At 38.6% G+C, this 22,601-nt stretch overlaps 1 long non-coding RNA gene and 1 other non-coding gene across 2 annotated transcripts in view; one reads left to right on the forward strand and one right to left on the reverse strand.

Annotated features, from left to right (window-relative positions):
- Positions 1-22,601, reverse strand: part of LOC136173673 (uncharacterized) — a 487,437-nt gene that overhangs the window by 301,903 nt on the left and 162,933 nt on the right. The gene's annotated exons all lie outside the window — the stretch shown is intronic.
- TRNAC-GCA (transfer RNA cysteine (anticodon GCA)) lies at positions 6,026-6,097 on the forward strand. The gene has a single exon. It is a non-coding gene; the product is annotated as a tRNA-Cys (tRNA).

The raw sequence follows: 22,601 nt of genomic DNA on the forward strand, positions 1-22,601 counted from the left end.
GTATATGAAGGGCCTGTGCCTGATGTTCTTCCCTATGGTTCTTTCTTCTTATGACAAATGGACACATTAGACACAGACAAAGAAAAACAGTGACCATCTTAGAGAGGAAAGTATCAATAAAAATTGAGAGTGCTCATTTACCAAATATCAGAGTTGCTAGGTTCCCAAGAACCAGTTCCAGATATTTTCTCCTGCCAGTCTAAATATAGAATGAGAGAAAAAGGACTCTCATGACTTTCCCCTTCCTTCAGACCCCGCAGGTAGAATCAGGTAAGCTGATGTGTGAAGAAGCTGTTACTTGCTACTGGCTTTTGCTAGAGGTTCCAGGATCTCTCAGCTGTGGCAGCCTGGGGTTGAAAAGGGGGAATCAGGGTCCAGCCAATATCCTGCCAACTATGCCAACTACTGGGGAGGGATAAGTCCCCCTTCCCATCCTTCTTGAGTTCTTTTAGCTGACCTAATAATTAAATTGACATGAGACAGATTAACAGGAGGAAAAGAAATTTAATTTGAATGCAAGGAGATCTCATAGCAATGGAATCCCTGAAATGACCAAAGCAGGCTGTTTATATATCATTTTTAGACAAAGAAACAATTATTAATAAAGATCTAGCAAAACAAAGGGGCTTGTGCTTAGGGTAGCAGACTGATGAAAAACAAAGTTTGTTTATACAGCTTTGTTAGTCTTGAATACCCTAACTCTGGTGATAAAGATGCTTTTTATCCTCCTGGTACAAAGAAGATATCTTCGCATGGAAGATTTAGTTCCCACTTTCAGGGTGAAAGAGGGTGTGGGGTCAGAGTAGTTATCTTTAATATCATTTTTTTTTTCATCAGCTCTTTCTCAAGTAACTTTAATTCATAATAGTCAATATGCCATTAAGGCACATTTGGGGGCAGCTTGCCTTGAGCCTCAACAGCTGTAGCATAGGCTGAGTCTAGCCTTCCCTTCCACATTCAACCTGGGTGGTCCTAAGACAGGATGCTGCATTCACTGAGGCTTCTTCTCCCTTTAGTGTCCTGTCTGTCAGCCTATAGAACACACACACCATTGAGACGCAGAGAAAGATCATGAAACGGAGGCGAGATTACTACATTTGGGCTTAAACACATTATATAACCTCTTTAGGCTGTAATTGTTTTCTCTGTTGAATGATGGCAGTGGGACGAGAATCTGGAGGGGGTGATGAGAGAAGGAATCTCTACAATTCCTTCCAGCTATTACATTCCATGAGGAAAATGAATTTTCTTTATGTCCTTCTGTAATTAGCTTCCTCCCAGCTGAAAAACCTTCAGTGGTACCCCATTTTCATAAATTCCAAATATAAAAGCCACTGCCTTTCAGAACAGCCTTTAATCCGGCTGCAGTTGCGTTGCCCAATCTTGTTTTCCTCTGTACTGTTTTCCTACAATTTCTCACTCCATCTCACTGGTCTAGCCAGGTTTTCTCACAAATTCGCACATCTTCAATCACAGCTTTTTCTTGACCCCCACACTGCTTCCTTCTTCGTGAACCTGACACATGGTAGGCACTCAAAAGGTGTCTGTGGCTGGATTGCCGAAGCATGCTCTCCACCATCCAAATCCCAGCCCAGTTTTCCAAGAACAGATCAGGCCCTACTCCACCTAGGAGGCTTGCCCTGGTCCTTTGACTTGCATAATCATGTTCTCTTCTAATCCACAGAATCCATGTTGTAACACACCATTAGGATCTATAGTCATGACCTCTTAGTCACTGTCGGAAGTGTGTGGAAAATGTCATTTACTCATTACAAGTAGACATTCTGAAGACTAACAGCAAGTCATCTTCCATTTCTTCATAATCACCACACCTAACCCCACACTGAATTCTTGATAGGTACTTAGTAAATATTAAAATGATAGGCTGGGAGGCAGGCTAAGAACATTTCCACTCCCAGGGATGAATATAATCCCTATCATACAATCTCCACCTGGTAAAATGTTCATCTTTCAGAAACTAACTCAAATGCCAGCTGAATGTGGCCTTTTCTTACATATCTCTATTGGCCCTAGTCATGCTGCCATCATTATCTATTTACACATCTATCTCCCCACTTAAACAATGAATTCCTTCCCTTCAGAAAAGAATCAAATTTCACTCTTGTTGTAATTCTATGCCCAGTATTACCAAACATAACAAATAAATATTCAATAATGCTAAACAAAAGTGTAGAATGAATGAGCATACCCTTCAGGAAAAGAGTAGATTTTTGCTTTACTCTCTCTGAAAACTGTAGAACCAACTTTGGACAATTTGTGATGAAGAATTAATGTGAGGTTTGAGATCCAATTTGTAAGTTCATGATTTAAGTCATATACAGGGTCAAGGGATAGAAATATCCACAGGTTTCTAGTATCTATACCAAATCTTCCCCCCAATTACCTTCAGTAGTTCTGAGTTGGCTGTGCATTATTACAGTGCATTCTGTGGCTTTTGAAACCCAAATTGAGAATAGTTACTTAAAAACCACCATTAGAAATTAGCATTGTTAATATAAATATTAGAAAGTATAAAGAATTAACCTGTTACAATATCTCCTCCTGGGATCATCCATAAATTGCTACGAGACTTAAATTGCTCTTTTGAACACCATGTGTGTACCACCCATCAGTACCATCTACCTCAGTTTATTAATGTATTACTTATACTGTACTGGATGCATATTCTTGGGAGCAGAGACAGTTTTAGACATCTCCCTATTCCTTGTAGCACCTAACACAGTAATTTCTATGAATAGGGGCTAAGTAAACACTTACTCTATAAATGTATTAATGACCATACTCTAAATTTCTGATGAATTTTAAACTGAGCAACATGGGAGAAATACTCTGATCACAGACAGTCTTTTGCCTGATCAACTTATTTGTTTCACATACTGATCTTAATGAAACATATTATCACTTTCATTTCTTTTCTTAAAGTAGTCCACTAGACATCTTAAAACCAACTTGATGCACCATAAATAGCAAGTACATGGTTCTTCAAGGCACAATTTCATATACAAAAGGTTGCCCCCTTTTATTTATACCTGTATTTTCCCCTTATGTAATTTTCCCTACTAATTTCAATTTAATATTATCTTGTTATGTAATATGCACCTTTGTGAGCTGTCTTAATTTATTTTCAAGCCAAACAGGTATTCATGAACACAAATAAACAGATATGTATGATACAATAATATAAGTAAATAAGTAGCATCAAATTCAAGACTTTCTTGATTAAATATCATTCCCAAATGTGTTAAATTGATAAATTTCCTTAAATTGTTATCACTAAACCACAATTTTAATTACTCTATAGGTTATTCATAATTTTGCTAATGTTTATGAAATATCTTTTATTTCCCATGTAATCATCTGATCTCATTATTATATACTTCCAACTTAACTAGTGGCTTTATGGGGAAAAAAGAGAATGAGGTGGATGATAACTATCTTCAAGATTATCTTTGTACTTTAAGAGCAAGGATACAATTATGGTTGGCATAGCATTTATCACGGGCTGGCACTGTACTCAGAATTTAAGGTCACCATTTAATCCTCACAAAACCCCTAAAAGATAATACTACTATTATTATCTGAAGAAACTGGTGAAGAAACCAGACACTCAGAAGTTTGGTAACTTGCCAAAATTAACCCTTGAGTACATGACACAACTGGATTTGGAACCCAAGCCAACTGTCCTGAGAGCTGGGTTTCTAACAATTTTGCCACACTGCCTCAACAACCCTGAGACTTCAGAGTTTTAAAATGTTAGCTTCTGTATTGTCCAGAAACTATGACAACATATTAAGGAGACATGGCAAACCGTATGATCAGTTTTCCCACTGCAACTAAAAGACTATTATCCTCTCAAACCTAATCTGTTCTCCAAGATAACACCTCCCAGATCTGGCCTGAAGAAGCCAAATAAACCATTAATGGATAGAGCTTGAATATAAACTCTGTGGATTCTTAAGAAATTCAAATGCCATTTAAGTGAAAAGGTTTGAGAGAAAGGGGAATTTTCTTTCACTCTTGTAGTAAAATTACTCATTCCCTCCTGCTATTAGAAATCATTTGTTGCTTCAGTCAATATTGCCTAGGGCAGGCCTGGGCTTTATTTGCCATCTCTGTGCTGGAGCCCTGAAATGAGGTTATTGATTTATGATCAGTGTAACTCCTGGCTGACTCTTGAATGTTATGATACAGTAATATAGGGTTTGGAGGAAATTACCTGCTACCCCTCAAGGCAGAATCTACAGCTTGTTCATTTTCTGTCACTCTAGCATCTAGCACATAATAAACACTCAATAAATATATGCCAAGTGACAGGATTAATAAATTAACCTTTGGGTATAGATACTAAGTTTCTAATGAATAGATTCTATTTAACACCTTATACAATGCTAACACTGAATAATATAGATGTGATCAAGTGAATGAACTATTTACAGTTTCAAGTTAAATGGTAAGAATGGTTTATGAATTTTTGAAGCCATATGCTAGAAGTCACATGAAAATAAAATCTTTGCCAATAACAAAAATTTATTTTAAGTCCCATGATTCCTATTTTCATAAGGAACCAGTTTCTTCCTAATTTATTAACTAGTGATTTGGCTTTATTTAGTTCCTTGGTAACATAAAAGAATATTACACTTTCACACACTCTTCTTTTTAAACTTTCATCACCTTAAATATAAACTCCTAGGGATGGGCCTTAGAAAAATAAAAGACTTTATATAATTCACTGAGACAGTAATTAAAAGATTTCTGTTAATCTGTTTAAGTGTAAAGAGCTTATTATGAAGCCATTCAGGGGAGGTTTCACCATAATAAGTGTGGATGGGTGAGAGAAGACAGTCCCAACTCACCTGGAACTTCAGTACGGATATATCTGGCATTTAGCTTTAGAAGAAATCTGTCCATTAAGTCATTTGTATTCATCTGGTGGTTTATATGGTAGATGAAGAATCTCTTAAAAATTTTTAAATTATATTCCCAATTGAAGGTCAAATGCATATAGAAATATACAAAGGACTAAGGATGTAGGGGACAAAAGAAGCTATAGTGCCAGGAGGATTTTGTAGCAGGGAAAGTGTTTCAGAGGGGAATGTGACAGGACAAACCTGCCTCAGCCTTGTGATGGAGAGTGAGTGAGAGGGGATTTGGTACAACGGCCGGTCCTAGCGCTACCACAATAGCCCCACCCCCAGAACTTGATGTGTCAAGGACACCATGCTCCCCCTCACTACAGAGGGGTCCATTTAGCCAACCTCAACAGCAAAACCAGGACTTCAGGGGCTCAGTTGTAAAGAATCCACCTGACAAGGCAGAAGATGCAGGTTCAATCCCTGGGATGGGAAGATCCCCTGAAGAAGGAAATGGAAATCCACTCCAGTATTCTTGCCTGGGAAACCCAATGGACAGAGGAACCTGGTAGGCTATAGTCCATAGGGTCACAAAAGAGTTGGACATGACTAAGCGACTAAACTGCAACAACCGAAAAACCAGGAAGATCTTCCCTACTTACTTCCCAGGAGACAGCCAACTTGTGGGCCTCAAGCATGGAGGGCTTTGGGGTCAGACTGTCAGGCAAGGCTCCGCTCTTCAGATGGGTAGAGGCTGATGCCAAAGAGTGGCAGGAGCCCAGGACTGGATCTATGAAGGCACATAAGGAACCAAATGCAGTCCACAGAAATGCCTGGGTAACCTTTTCAGGGAAGGACATCTGAGTGAATAGAACTATGGCTGGCAAAATGTCTATCCACTGCAGAATTGAAGTTTAACTCTACATTCAGTTTATAAATTCTTCTGTAAGATAAAATGGAAATAAAATTATAAATTACTGTATATCCTTAAGTGGCATCACGCTTCTTTATGGTTTCATAAACCATGAACCATTTCTTTATGATGAAACATTTTGTGAAGAAAAGAGTGGGTGTTATCCCTGTCTAGTAGATAAGGAAGCTGAGGCTCAGAGAAACAAAAAGATTTGACATCGATCATACAGCTCATATGGGCTTCCCTGGTGGCTCAGCGGTTAAAGCGTCTGCCTGCAGTGCGGGAGACCCAGGTTCGATCCCTGGGTTGGGAAGACCCCCTGGAGAAAGAAATGGCAACCCACTCCAGTATTCTTGCCTGGAGAATCCCATGGAGGGAGAAGCCTGGTAAGCTACAGTCCACGGGGTTGCAAACAGTTGGACACGACTGAGCTACTTCACTCACTAGTAGCTCACTAGTAGCCAATATAATTCCATTGGCCACAGTTCCACAAATCTAGGATCTCTGTGTGTTGCTCATTCACTGGACCACAAGGCACTAATCCCTTGTTCTAGGAATCATGAGTATTGAAACCCATGATGTTAAAGAACTACTTGGAGTTAAGGTAAGACCATCATTCAATAGATATGTGCAGGGATTAACTCACTGCAAAGTTGTTTGTGATGGTATCCTTCCCTAGCTTTTGCTTCCCTTCTCCTCTAACTCCACTTTTCCTCCTACTCTTTCCAGATAGGCACCAAGGATATCCTGCAGTGGTGGTGCTGGGAGCCTAGTGGTTACTGGGGAAAGAAGGATGGGAAAAAGTGAGACAGAGAGAGTAAAGGCAGAGAGCAAGATGAAAGTGGCTGAAGTCCTGCCCATCTCTACTCATTGAACTCTCTACAAACATTCCCAGAGTCTTCTTAAAACCTCATTTAGCCAAACTCTGTAAATACTATTAACCAAATGTAGTAATGTGATTATTGACAAAGAAAGCCATAATAGACTTTTTTGTTTATGTCAGCAAACAACACAACCTATCCCTAAGGCCAACCTAAACAAAGACCAGGGGCTATAAGATCCCCCAAAACTTTTCGGTATTAAGTGGGTTTCCAATATTTTCTTTTTTTCTCACTTTCAGAGCCAGTTGCCCTTTGCCACATCTCCTCTATGTTCCTATATAAGCCAGTTCTCCTAGACAACACACACCAGCCAGGAAAGGAGCCAGGCAGGCAATAGAGGCCAGCCAGTCTGCCCCCAGTTCTTGCACCAGGACTGGAAGACACCATGCAGGGGAAATACTTTACAACTGATTTTTCTGTCTTAGAAAAGCAGGTGAAATGAAAGTTGTCAGAGCAGGTAGATTGGCAGAGACAACTTGCCTTCTAAATATTTCAGTGGGAGTTCACGGCAGGGTCAAGCAGAGCACTCCTACTTTCCGACAAAAGAAAAGTTGTCTCCATAATGGCACCCCACAACCAGGTAGAGGCCGCTCTTCTCTGTTCCCACAGAGCAGGTGTTTGCACCCCCACGTTGTTACCTTTACTAAAGTCAGAGGTGCTTCTTGCATATGCCTGACTAAAGGGTTCCAGCAAGCACAGTGAGCTTTGAGGAGTGAATCAGAGCCAGCCCTCACCACAGCTATTTGACAAATTCCATTCCTCAGGAATTTATGAGGTGCCTGCTACATGCAAAGGACTGTACCATGAATTAAAGTTTAAAAAAAATTCTCAGGAACTTTATTACCCTTGATCAATAACCCTTGGGCAAGAAGAGTGACTCTTATTATCAAGTGATGAGCTGAGGCCTAAAGAGGTTCTGTGACAGTGGTGAGATGAGGAGTCACTATTTTGAACTGCTGGTCACCCACTGTACCAGTTAGTTGAGTACCTTAATCACTTGGGCTTCAGTTCTTCAGCTGCAGAGAAGCAGGTTGACCAGTTGGTCTCTATCAAAAAAACCTCTTGATAGTTTGTTTTTTATCCTTTATAGCTAACATTTGTTGAGTACTTGTTAACATGAAGTGAGTATCCATCATAACAAAGGGATATTTCTAACATTCTATGATTGTTTAGGTCTCATCTCAAAGCAATACCACACAAAATTTATATTTAATTATATTTATATTAATTTAATATTTAAATTAAATTAAAATTTTAATTTAAATTATTTATTAATATTTAAATTAATTTAAAATTGAAAATAATTCATGTAGAAGAAATAAGAGAAAAGCAAGCCACGCTTTATTTTCCTCCTCAATTGGCACTTCTTTAGGCCAAAACTGTGTCTCATCTCACTCCTCACTTTTGGTTTTACAAGGAATGTGGTATCAGAGCCAGAGCATCAAGGCTTGCAGAGTAATTTTTTTATTGTTTTGGTTTTAACACAAAACATAGTTACAAAGAGAAGATTCTTTTTAGTTCATCCTAGGGGTGACTCAGAAGGTTAGGGAAAGTAGCAATCTAAAATTCACTCTTTCAAAAACCCATTGTAAACAGGTTTCATGTTATATAGATTGTTCTCAGATGTTACTATACATTTCTGTTGCCGTTTGCATTTTTAAGGGATTTTATAATTATTTAGCTGACTTTGGCAATAACCTTCCAAGTTAAAACTCAGCCTCAGTAATGGATGTTTTGACTCTGCTTGCCAAGTCCTCTAGCAGGAAATGAGTGAAGACCTCTGGTTGGGAAAGAACCTTTCTGTGTTTCTAGCAAGTAAACTGTCATCACATTTAATTGAGATTTGAGAAATGGGTAGCAAAACACCAGTGAATGATGGTATTTGCAAATTAGTTGAAGCCAAGTGAATTTTTGCCTGGAGTGTTCAGACTGAAAAAATAAATATAAGAAAAATCAATGTTAGTCGAGAGACTCTTTCTTGTTTCCCAGCTGATTTTCCATGAATTAAGATGCTTGACTCACTTTGGAAGATCCTGTCTTTTTTGACTCTTTAAGGGAGACCATCAAATTTGAAATCAGATGTAGATGTAAGCTGAATCTTTGAACTTACTCTACTGATCAAAGTAATGGCTTAACTTGTATCATCTCCTACTCAGCCCATAATATAGATTTTTTTTTCCAGGGAATTATTTCAAATGCTTCCTAAGGGCGGGAAAAGAGCTTTTCAATCTTCCTCACTTTTACCCATAATAGGGGCAAAATTATCAATACCCATTTCTGCCAGTAACTGACATTCATGGTTATCAGTGAGCCAACCCAGAGCTCTGTTCTCAGTGCATTCTTGCTGTGCATTTATAGAATTTAGTGTTTGAGGTGAGTGCAAAAGTAACAAGCTTTGAAAGAACGTTAGATGATAAAGACTTGACTTTAGACATGATCATCCCTAACATATGTCTGATAATCTGAGTTATTGAACAAGTCTCTCTCTATCCCAAGGTTGCTGTTGTGTTGTGTGCTAAGCTGCTTCAGTTGTATCATATCTTTGCAACCCCATGGACTGTAGCCCGCCAGGCTCCTCTGTCCATGGGATTCTCCAGGCAAGAATACTGGAGTGGGTTGCCATCCCAAAAAGAGAGCACATTTAATTTAGATTTTAAGAGAAATTACCATATATTTAACATTAACCTTTTTAAGAAAATGTTTTACATTTTACAGATAATACAATAGCATCTGTTTAGGCTTAATAATAACTTAAAATCAGACAAACTCTATTTTTCAGTGGTCCCAGGTGGTGCAAGAATCTGCCTGCAGGAAGGAGATCCAGGTTCGATTGTTAGGTTGGGAAGATCCTTTGCAAAAGGAAATGGCAGCCCATTGCAGTATTCTTGGCAGGAAAATTCCATGGACGAGAGGGGCCTGGCAGGCTATAGTCCATGGGTTTGCAAAAAAGTCGGACATGACTTAGCAACTAAACAACAATAAGCATCAACAAACAGTGGGATTTTTTTCTTTCTATGCCTCATTTGTGTTTGAATCCAATGATAAATAAAGAAGAAAAGGGAAGATAAACTTTGTCATAAATGACAATCAATCTAACATTTTGTTTTCTTTCTTTCCAAGGTCTGTAGCTGGATTCTAGAAGGGCTACATGGATAGTTTGATGATCAAAATGTTCACCATGATTCTAGTCAACCCATTTTAGTTTTTACATGGGGTATAAATCTTTATAAAATCAAAATATGTTCTCACTCAAAACTAGGTTTACTTTCAATGCTGCTATAAAAGACCTCAAAATTATTTTCAGTGCAGTTTTCAGCTATGAAGCCTCAAGAAACATTCCTAAACTTATGTGCCCTACCAGGACTATGTACTGGCTGCTCCAGTACTTTCAAGACAAAAAGAAAAGGAAAAGCAAGTTTGGGGAAGGTGCAAATGAAACAGTAGTCTCATTTTTACATGTCAAAAGCAATTCTTAGCTTCTACAAATGCTTTGAAAATGGTCTTGGCCTCAAATTACCGTAATTCTAACCTACTCCCATGGAAGAAAATCTCAGTGTAGTATATATCCAAGTACTGACAATATTACCTCAGTTGTTTCTAATTCCTGCATGACTTCCCAGCACTTCTGCATTACTCTTACCCTTATCCTTCTCTAATATGCTTCACATTGATTTTTTTCTCTTCTCTGATGACTTCACAGTCTGAAAATGCTTTGACCTTAAAGTCAAGGTCAAGTTGCATTATTGGAGTAAACGAGAAATAAAGACAGAGAAGATGGGAACTTAAAACTAAGCCATGTAACCAAGAAAAATTATGGAGGGAAAACATCTTCTAAAAAAAAAAAAAAAAAGGAAAAAAAAAACACTGTCTTTCTTTTGGAATTTTTCTTTCTTTTGGAATTTTTCTTTCTTCTATATTTGTCATTCAAGGTGAAGAACATTAATATAAACTGCCAGTGAAAGTGAGGGGAAGCACACTGGCTGAAACCGCCCACCAGATGCCATAGTGACCACCTGCATGAGTTGTTTTACACAGGAGGTCCTGCTAAGGAACACAGAAATAATAAGACACCACCAACCGGAAGAGTTGGGGAAAGGTCAAAAGGAGACACCACATGTCCAATCACCTCCCAGAATCCTTCTCTCTGGCATCCATCTTGGCTGAACAAGGCTTGCACCACCAGGAAGGACTCTGAGTCAGAATCATTGGCCAAAGACCACCCGGAAACTAATCCCATCACCATAAAACCCGGGACTGCGAGCCACGTGGCCGAGCAGTTCTCCTGGGTTCCCTAACCCTACTGTTCTCCATCTGGGTGTCCTTCCCCAATAAAATCTCTTGCTTTGTCAGCACTTGTGTCTCCTCGGACAATTCATTTCTGAGTGTTAGACAAGAGTCCAGTTTCAGGCCCTGGAAGGGGTCCCCCTTCCTGAAACAAAAGGAGTGAAATTTTTCCCCAAGTATTTGGGGGAAAAGGCACTAGTCTAACATTAAATATTTTTATCACTATGTAGAATAATAGAGCTGGTAGAATGAAATTTCCAACCATACTGTCATGCTCAGGTACTATACTGGGAAAATAAGAATTATATATTACAGCTCTAAGAAAAGTTTAAAGAAATTAGTGCTAGAAAAATATGCTTTAAAACCCCATAAGCTTATATAATCTTCTAGAGTTGAAGGTTTTATAAAGATTTCACCTCTATCTCAGGGCATAACTACAGTAATTTGACAGTCAACCACTTAAAAAAGACAGTATTTCTTAAAATGTTCATAACGTTCCACTTATAAAGATGACAGAAAAACAACCAAACTCATAAAAACATATTTCTTCTTTTCTTATCCTAGTTCAAAGCAAAGGTTTCATACAACTAAAAGAAGGCATTTTAAAACTTCCGTGACACTTCTAACAAGGACAAGGTTATCCAGTGCAAAATTAAGGCAAGTAGGTGTCTGAGAGATCTATTTTTTATAAAGATCCTCCACTGAAATACTATGCCTTCTTAGAGAGGCCTTTTAATTTAAAACCAGTCTAGGTATGAGCAGTTTCATAATCTGTGCCTTTTTAACAATGCAGTATGATGTCATGTCATTCTGATGGCAGTTTCAGTAACTGGATTGCATTCATATACTGCCTAGTTCACCTGAGACATACACATCCCATCATACAGTGTATCATAGCTCTCTATCTGCTGAAAGGACACTTTCACTAACATTAGAAACCTACCTATGGTCTTTGAGGAACAATATTGGTGCTTACCCAGCACCCATTCCTTCTCCTTTCCTTTTCTGAGCAGAACTAATTTTGTCTAAGTCCCAACTTTCCTTCCTATCCACCTCGACTCCAGGGTCAGACTCAGTGAGATGTGGCTAATTCCATCTTCTTTGCCAAAAATTGATTTGGGAATGGGAACATGATCCAATGCTGAACAAGAAAATGTAAGAAAAAGTTGACAGGGGGATTCTAGAAAAAGAGAGAAGCATAAGCAGAGACTATTTCTTCCACATCTGAGTATTACTGGCCACAAATTGGCTCCTTAGAAATGATTCAGCCTTCCTTCTACCAGTATTAAGATGTAGAGAACTCAAAGAATAGGAGAATAGAGAAAGTATTTTTTTTTAAGATGCTTAATATCATTTCATGCAAAAATGTGCTCAATAAAGGACAGAAATGGTATGGACCTAACAGAAGCAGAAGCTTTTAAGAAGAGGTGGCAAGAATACACAGAAGAACTGTACAAAAAAGATCTTCATGACCCAGATAATCACAATGGTGTGATCACTCACCTAGAACCAGACATCCTGGAATGTGAAGTCAAGTGGGCCTTAGGAAGTATCACTATGAACAAAGCTATTGGATGTGATGGAATTCCAGTTGAGCTATTTCAAATCCTGAAAGATGATGCTGTGAAAGTGCTGCACTCAATATGCCAGCAAATTTGGAAAACTCAGCAGTGGCCACAGGACTGGAAAAAGTCCATTTTCATTCCAATCCCTAAGAAAGGCAATCCCAAAGAATACTCAAACTACTGCACAATTGCACTCATCTCACACGCTAGTAAAGTAATGCTCAAAATTATCCAAGTCAGGCTTCAGCAATATGTGAACCAAGAACTTCTAGATGTTCAAGCTGGTTTTAGAAAAGGCAGAGGAACCAGAGATCAAATTGCCGATATCCGCTGGATCATCAAAAAAGCAAGAAAGTTCCAGAAAAACATTTATTTCTGCTTTATTGACTATGCCAAAGACTTTGACTGTGTGGATCACAATAAACTGTGGAAAATTCTGAAGGAGATGGGAATACCAGACCATCTGACCTGCCTCTTGAGAAACCTGCATGCAGGTCAGGAAGCAACAGTTAGAACTGTACATGGAACAACAGACTGATTCCAAATAGGAAAAGGAGTACATCAAGGCTGTATATTGTCACCCTGCTTATTTAACTTATATGCAGAGTACATCATGAGAAACGCTGGGCTGGAAGAAGCACAAGCTGGAATTAAGATTGCTGGGAGAAATATCAATAACCTCAGATATGGAGATGATACCACCCTTATGGCAGAAAGTGAAGAGGAACTAAAAAGCCTCTCAATGAAAGTGAAAGAGGAGAGTGGAAAAGTTCGCTTAAAGCTCAACATTCAGAAAACTAAGATCATGGCATCTGGTCCCATCACTTCATGGCAAATAGATGGGGAGACAGTGGAAGCAGTGTCAGACTTTATTTTTTTGGGCTCCAAAATCACTGCAGATGGTGACTGCAGCTATGAAATTAAAAGGCACTTACTCCTTATAAGGAAAGTTATGACCAAACTAGATAACATATTAAAAAGCAGAGATGTTACTTTGCCAACAAAGGTCCGTCTAGTCAAGGCTATGGTTTTTCCAGTGGTCATGTATGGTTGTGAGAGTTGGACTGTGAAGAAAGCTGAGTGTCGAAAAATTGATGGTTTTGAACTGTGGTGTTGGAGAAGACTCTTGAGAGTCCCTTGGACTGCAAGGAGATCCAACCAGTCCATCCTGAAGGAGATCAGCCCTGGGTGTTCATTGGAAGGACTGATGCTAAAGCTGAAACTCCAATACTTTGGCCACCTGATGCGAAGAGCTGACTGATTTGAAAAGACCCTGATTCTGGGAGGGACTGGGGGCAGGAGGAGAAGGGGACAACAGAGGATGAGATGGCTGGATGGCATCACCGACTCGATAGGCATGAGTTTGAGTAAACTCATGAGTTTGTGATGGACAGGGAGACCTGGCGTGCTGTGATTCATGGGGTCGCAAAGAGTTGGACACGACTGAGCGACTGAACTGAACTGAACTGAATATCATTTTGATAACACCGAGGCAAGACAGTAAAGAATCTACCTGCAATGCAGGAGACCTGTGTTTGATCACAGGGTTAGGAAGATCCTCTTGAGGAGGGAATGGCAACCACTCCAGTATTCTTGCTTGGAGAATTCCCATGGACAGAGGAGCCTGGAGGGCTACAGTCCATGGGGTCGCAAAGAATCAGACATGATTGAGCAACTAAGCATAGTACAGCGTGGTACAATAGCCCCGAGGCCCACTCTTCTTGGGACTTAGCAAGTGAGATGTTACTGTCATTTAAGACATTTGGCACCTGAGTTTCTATTACTTACAGTCAGTAGCATGTTAACAAATTTCCTTCAATCATCTCCATCTTCTGAGCCCATTCCATTCAGAACAAGAGAGATTCCAAAGCTAATGGCTTGAAATTTTCGCCATAAACAAAGGAACAAGATAACCATACAGAAAGTTTTTTAAAAGATAATTTAATGATATGAAAATATTAAATTCTGAAATGTATGTTGGAAAAGTTGGCTGGCATTTCCTGGCAATGTAGCCAGTGTCAGGCTGCTGAATAAAGATGTGACAAACAGGGCATTCAAATGACCATCGTATATGCAACATGAGCCAGTTTTCTAAATAAGATTGGAAGGATGGGGAACAAACAAAATTCCAATTTGTCTAAAACCTGTCTCAAACTTGCTGTCATGTTTACCTTCTCTACCACTCAGTGAATCTTGGGCATATTCCACAACTTTTTGCTTAATTTCAGGGACAACAGAACTTTTGGGGAACTAAAAAAAAACATCTAATCAAATTTCAAAACTTTAATCTCTCCTCCAACTCAAAGCTTCTCTCCAGAGCTCAGAATGAGCATTTTAACTGGCTTTTCAGGTAAAGCTCTAATCTAGGGCAGTGCTACTTAACCTGAGGTCTGGATGTTCCATGCTATTCCCTGAATAGTCCGTTACCAATTCATGAAAAAAATAAGTAGAGAAATTAAGAGTACTATACTCTTTAGAAATGTTTATAACAATTTGACACAAGTACACAGGGTGTATAATCAGCGAAGTGTTGTTATTTCATTTTTTTTTAATTCAGTTTTATTACATTTTATCCAAGTAATAGTCGATTGTGAAACATTGCCCTAGAGGACACATTTCAGACTCTCCCAAGGAATTTCTCACATTCTGTGTTAACAGCATCTTCCCAGCTAGCAAGCATGTTTCTCCTCACTCTTTTCTTGAAAGATGTTTCCTGTAGTGTCCTCACTTGACTAAATATGAGGTCACAGCTGCTTACCCTCCCTCACCACAATGCTCTCTCTATTCCTACAAATTTCCTGTAAGAGATTAGCCTCTAATGAATCTCTAGGATGTTAAATGTATTCTTTGAAGTGACAGCAGTTGACAACTCGACCGCATCTTAGCACATCCTATGAAGGACATATTTAGTGTCTCTCTTTAGAATGTGAAACAACTATCACTAGTTGCCCTCAGTTTTGGATGCAGCCCAAATTGCTAAGCAAAGGGAAAATTCCTGTTCTACATCCTGTCAAGGCCAAGACTCCCCAATTCTCTGAGGAGCTTATTTTGGGCTTTGGCAGTTTCTGCTTCTTTCCTGTTGAGACATTCTTCCAATTTCCCCATATTGGTTGAAGTAGTCATGGCAATCAATCTCACGTTGAAAGTTTTAGTTGAAATAATATATAATCTTTCTGAAATATATCCTATGCTTCTAAAATTTAAGGAAAATCTTGCAGGCATGAACACATTCTATTAAGATACAGATATACTTAACTTTGTGCATATCATACATTCCTGGCAAATAGGCATTTTAAACATCCTTTTGGTTAAGTTGATGTCTACAAACAATTCACCATTTAAAGTAATCTTATGCCCTATTTCTGAAACAAAGACTCTTTTATTAAATAATGAAGACTCACTTCCTACTTCAGACTATACTACAAAGCCGCAGTCATCAAGACAGTATGGTACTGGCACAAAGACAGAAATATAGATCAATGAAACAGAATAGAAAGCCCAGAGATAAATCCATGAACCTATGGACACCTTATCTTCAACAAAGGAGGCAAGAATATACAATGGAAAAAAGACAACCTCTTTAACAAGTGGTGCTGGGAAAACTGGTCAACCACTTGTAAAAGAATGAAACTAGAACACTTTCTAACACCATACACAAAAATAAACTCAAAATGGATTAAAGATCTAAATGTAAGACTAGAAACTATAAAACTCCTAGAGGAGAACATAGGCAAAACACTCTCCAATATAAATCACAGCAGGATCCTCTATGACCCACCTCCCAAAATATTGGAAATAAAAGCAAAAATAAACAAATGGGACCTCATTAAACTTAAAAGCTTTTGCACAACAAAGGAAACTATAAGCAAGGTGAAAAGACAGCCCTCAGATTGGGAGAAAATAATAGCAAATGAAGAAACAGACAAAGGATTAATCTCAAAAATATACAAGCAACTCCTGAAGCTCAATTCCAGAAAAATAAATGACCCAATCAAAAAATGGGCCAAAGAACTAAACAGACATTTCTCCAAAAAAGACATACAGATGGCTAACAAACACATGAAAAGATGCTCAACATCACTCATTATTAGAGAAATGCAAATCAAAACCACAATGAGGTACCATTACACGCCAGTCAGGATGGCTGCTATCCAAAAGTCTACAAGCAATAAATGCTGGAGAGGATGTGGAGAAAAGGGAACCCTCTTTCACTGTTGGTGGGAATGCAAACTAGTACAGCCTCTATGGAGAACAGTGTGGAGATTTCTTAAAAAACTGGAAATAGAACTGCCCTATGACCCAGCAATCCCACTGCTGGGCATACACACTGAGGAAACTAGATCTGAAAGAGACACGTGCACCCCAATGTTCATCGCAGCACTGTTTATAATAGCCAGGACATGGAAGCAACCTAGATGCCCATCAGCAGATGAATGGATAAGGAAGCTGTGGTACATACACACCATGGAATATTAGTCAGCCGTTAAAAGAATTCATTTGAATCAGTTCTAATGAGATGGATGAAACTGGAGCCCATTATACAGAGTGAAGTAAGCCAGAAAGATAAAGACCAATACAGTATACTAACACATATATATGGAATTTAAAAAGATGGTAACGATAACCATATATGCAAAACAGAAAGAGAGACACAGATGTACAGAACAGACTTTGGGACTCTGTGGGAGAAGGCGAGGGTGGGATGTTTCGAGAGAATAGCATCGAAACATGTATATTATCTAGGGTGAAACAGATCACCAGCCCAGGTTGGATGTATGAGATAAATCTTCTTCAGAGTCTGCCCTACTATCCATCATGCTATAAAGCCTTGCTAAGTAGGAGTTTGATCATTTGTTTTATTTCCAGATAGGCAAGAAGGCAATATGGGCATATATCACATAAATCTAGAAAAGAGAGTTTGGAATTGAAGAAGTCACTGTATCACCAAGGATATTACTGTAAAAGCACTGGGAAGACCCAGAGGAATCGGGTGGAGAGGGAGGTGGGAGGGGGGATCGGGATGGAAAATACATGTAAATCCATGACTGGTTCATGTCAATGTATGACAAAACCCACTACAATATTGTAAAGCAATTAGCCTCCAACTAATAAAAATAAATGGAAAAAAAAACTAAATAAAACAATTAAAAAGTAAAAAAAAAAAAACTCACTTCCAAATTTTCCATTTTAACCCCATAAATATAAGATTTCCATATATCAAGTTTATTGAAAGAAAAATACTTCTGAATTTTCATTTATATTAATTTTAATATTTTAATAATAATTTTAATGTTTAGTGGAAAGTACTTTTTTTTAAAAAAAAGCTCTGAAAATTCCATTATTTCCTTATGGCTTTTTAAAAGTTTTGCTTCTAGCCACTATACTTTCAAGATTCATAAATATAAGCAAACTGATTCAATTTTTAGAAACTCAGTGAATATTTATTGATATTCACTGGGTGCTATATTATACCTGTGTGTTTGCTCAGTCATGTCTGACTCTTTGCAACCCCGTGGGCCATAGCCCATCAGGTTCCTCTGTCCATGGGATTCTCCAGGCAAGAAAACTGGAGTGGGTAGCCATGCCCTCCTCCAGGGGATCTTCCCAACCCAGGGATTGGACCCAGATGGCCTGCATCTCCTGCACTGGCAGGCAGATTCTTTACCGCTGAGCCACCAGGGAAGTTCCCACACCCTATGGGTACAAAAATGAATAAAATAAGGTCTTCCCTTGTAGAACCCAGTGTCTGCTAGCAGAGGCAGACTGTCACACAGACAGCACAGCACAATGCGGGGGACTCCAGGCCTGCACTCCGTGCGGGATTCTGTAGGAGTAGGAGGTGGGGGAGTCAGCTCATTAGAAGATTCAAGAAAGGTCTTCTGAGGAAGAGGATGCCTGAACTAGAAATAGATGGGGTCATAATAGAATTTCCAGATAAAAAATTCTGAAAAACATTCAGTGCATAGGTACTGTATGATCACATACCCAAAGGCACGACGTGGAACCCAAAATTTTAGAGCTAAGTGGAGTAAACTGAAGCTGGAGACTAGAGAGACATCAGGTGAGGGAGTCTGTGAATGGGACTCAACAGGTATCACTGGCCACAAATGTGACGCAGGCACCTAACTATAGTAGCGAGATATTTTTTCTTTTCCAGCCTAATTTTCAGTGATTTCCATGAAAGTAAAAGTGTTGGTCCATCAGTCATGTCCAACTCTTTGCCACCCCATGGATTTTAGCCTGCCAGGCTCCTCTATTCATGGGATTCTCTAGGCAAGAATACTGGAATGGGTTTCCATTCCCTTCTCCAGGGATCTTACAACTCAGGCATTGAACCCACGTCTCTTGCATTGCAGGAGAGAGGATTCTTCATCATCTGAGCCACCAGGGAAGCCACCACAGAAGTGTAATATCAAAACTTTTACTGAGTTCAAGGTCACGTTTAAAAATCAGAGAGAATGGTAGGGTCCTTGAAATAAGCCATAAATAAAAGATAGAGGCAGGAATATTTTATAGTCCTGTTTGTTGATGATCATAATCATCTCAGCTTTTTTGGCATTTAATATTTTAGACTTAAATGGTGGTCCATTTTCCAGAAAAATTTTTTGGAATACATAAACCAGATATATTTTTTTCAGATGAAGAAACTGAACCAAAAGAGAAAGTGGTGGAGAGAAAAGAGAGAAGCCGGTCTCTTAGTTCTCTTCCTTCACCAGGAGATGGAATCTATGCTAATGAAATTCCTTGTCAAGTTTAAGAATGATCATTGATCATAAACACTACAGGTAGTATTAACATACAGTGCAGGTACAGATTTTTAAAAAGTTTTTTAAACAAGGTTTGCCAAATCTCCTGTATAGATGATACCACTAATAGGGATTAAAAATTAATAATTTATTGAGCACTAGAAAGTGACTGATTTTTTAAAATTTTTCTTTCTTACCATTGTAAGCATTTTAATCTACAAATTTCCCTCTAAGAACCACTCTAGCTGCATCTCAAATTTTGATATGTGATACTTTCTATTATCAATTGATTCAAAAATTGGTGAGTACTTCTTTGATCCATGGATTATTTGGAAGTGTCTTGTTTAATTTCCAAATACATGAAAAATTTCCTGGATATAATGTTGTTATTGATTTCTAATTAAGTTACACGAGTTAAGGAAACGTACTCTGTATACTTTAAGTCCTTTTAAATTGATTGAGATTTATATTAAGGTCCAGCATATGATCTAGGTGACTATTCCATCAGGACTTGAAAGGGTGTGTATCCTGCAGTTACTGAGTATAGGGGTCTATGAATAGTGACTAGGTTTAGGTGACTGATGATATTGTTCAGATTTCCTGTATCTATATTCTTATTGAATTTTTCTGTCAGTTTGTGCTGTCAGTCACTGAGAAAAGGCTTCTAAAATATCTAAGTGAAATTACAGGCTTGTCTGTTTTCCCGTTACATTTCTGTTAGATTTTTGCTTCATGTATTTTTAAATTCTCTGATTAGGTGCCTACACATTAAAGATTTTTATGCCTTACTGACAAAGTGGCCCCTTTGTCATTTCAAAGTATTCTCTTTACTTCTGGTCTTGCTCCTGATCTGAAAGTCCACTTGTCTGATATCAATGTAGCTATACCAGCTTTTTTATGTTTTTGGCATGGACTCTCTTTTATCAACCTTTCACTTTCAACTCGTGCCATTGCATTTATGGGGCATTTGTTGACTTCTAGATTCCACTCAGGACATAGAGTTGGAAGAGTGCTACTCCTATCCAACAAAAATAACAGCAACAAAGGACAGATTTACCGTTTCCAGTGCTAGTCATTCAATCCCACAGATGTGCTCTTTTCCCTTCACCAGGAAGAACTTCCTTTAGCATTTCTTGTAACTTATTTCTTCTGATGACTAATTCTCTCACCTCTTGCTTTGTGAAAATGTCTTGTAATAAAAGTCTGTTAAATGTGAATTTCTCTTCAATATTTGAAGGATATTACATCAGTTTTGTGTTGCTACCATAACAAATTACCACAAACGTAGTGGCTTAAAGCAGCAAATATTATTTTACAGTTCAGAAGACCAGCATGAGTTTCACTGGGCAAAAAGCAAGCTGGAGATGCCTGTGTTCTTTCTAGAGGCTCTGGGAGAGAATTCATGCCTTTGCCTTTTCAAGCCTTTACAGGCTGAATGCATTCCCTTGGTTCATGACCATCTTCATAGCCAGCTACCCGCATTTCTCTGATTCTTCTTCCACAGTCATATCTCCCCATAACGGGGAAAGCCTCTGCTTTTAAGGATGATGATTATATTTGATTACATGTGATTATATTTGGCTGCCCAGATAATTTGGAATAATCTCTCCCTATCTCAAAGCCTGTAACCTTAATCACATCGGTAAGTCCCTTTTGTCATATAAAGTAACATATTCACAGCTTCTGGTGATTATGGTTTGGGCATTTTGGGGAGGGGGGACATCACTCTGCCTTCCACAATTTCCACAGAATTTTAGAATTTTCCACAATTTAATTATAGAATTTTAGATTCATATATTTTCCCCTCCTTCAACACTTTAAAAATCTTATTTAATTGTGTTCAGGTCTCCACTGCTCTGATTAAAAAAAAGTTCGCATTATTGTTCCCAGAACTAATATATTTTTTCTCTTTAGTCTTCAGCACCTTGAATGTGATATGCTATGGTATGGTTTTATTTGTAGCTACTCTTCAGAATTTGTTCAGCTTCTTAGATTTAGAAATTGAGAGGGTCCTTGAAATCTGAGGATTTGGTGGGCACTACTTCTTCAAACACATTTTTTACTCTATTCTCTTTCTCTTCTTTCTCTGGGATTCCAGTTCTACATGTGCTAAGACTGGTCCCCATTGAAACCAGTCACTGAGACTTCAGCTCTGCTTGGCTACACCTCCCTGCATAGCATCAAGAAAGGAACCCAGTGGAAAGCTGGGTCCATGAGGAGGCCAACTTCTCAGGGCTTGCAGTCCTTCATTGACTATTTTTTTAGTGCTTGGAAAAAAGTTGTCTTGGACACTTTGTTCAGTTTTATAGTTGTGTTTGGCAAGAGGTCTGGACTGGTAGAAGTTACTCTGTCATGGATAGAAACAGAAGTTGCCAAGCTTCATTTTTAAAGAACAAATTTACACCCTGATTTTAGGGTCAGAGTAGGAAATCATTTCTCTTTCTTTGTTACCTTTGGTTCAGTTCACCTAAGCGATGTCTCCATTTTGTAACACTGAGAGGAAATGCTCTACATAACTGTGGGTTGAGTATTAGTCTAAATATAGTTGATGCATGCATACTCAGTCACGTCCAACTCTTTGTGACCCCATGGACTGTAGCACACCAGGCTCCTCTGTCCATGGGATTTTCCTGGCAAGAATACTGGAATGGGTTGCCATTTCCTCCACCAGGGCATCTTCCCAATCCAGGGATCGAAACCATGTTTCCTGTGGCTCCTGCATTTGCAGGCAGATTCTTGACCACTGTGCCACAACTGAGATAAATATAGCTATCTCATGGCAATATCTCTTTTGCATACATTTTATTCAACTTCACCATCAAAATTATTGCTATTTTTAGTATTACAAAAGATATTTTTACTAAAAGTCTCTCATAAACAAATTTAGAGACAGCCAAATTGTTGGTTCATCTCATCTATAATTTGTATTTTACACTACCAACCTAGCAAATTACTTTTACTTCTTGGTTTAACCAAAAGACAAATAAAATGCAATGCCCACCTTCCAGATAGGTTGTAGAAGCAATACAAAGATTTTATGGAGAGAAAGCAGTGATACAAAGTGGATCCATCTGATTTACCAATACTATGCTATCCACTCCAGCTAAAAGGTGTGACATTTCACTCCATATGCAATGGAAAAGTACCTACTTTCCCCAAAACATAGTATTAGGAGTTGTAGCACAAACATGACTGAGTTTCTGCCTCAACCAAAGAATAGTCTTTGGAAACAAACCTTAGTTTAAATACTGGTTCCCTTATCCAGTATAAACCTAGGGATGCAACCTCCTTGAACCTCCACTTTCACTTCTGTTGCCTAAACACAATGATTTTGCATGGGT

The sequence above is a fragment of the Muntiacus reevesi genome, chromosome 8 (assembly GCF_963930625.1).
Source record: "Muntiacus reevesi chromosome 8, mMunRee1.1, whole genome shotgun sequence".
NCBI lineage: Eukaryota > Metazoa > Chordata > Mammalia > Artiodactyla > Cervidae > Muntiacus > Muntiacus reevesi.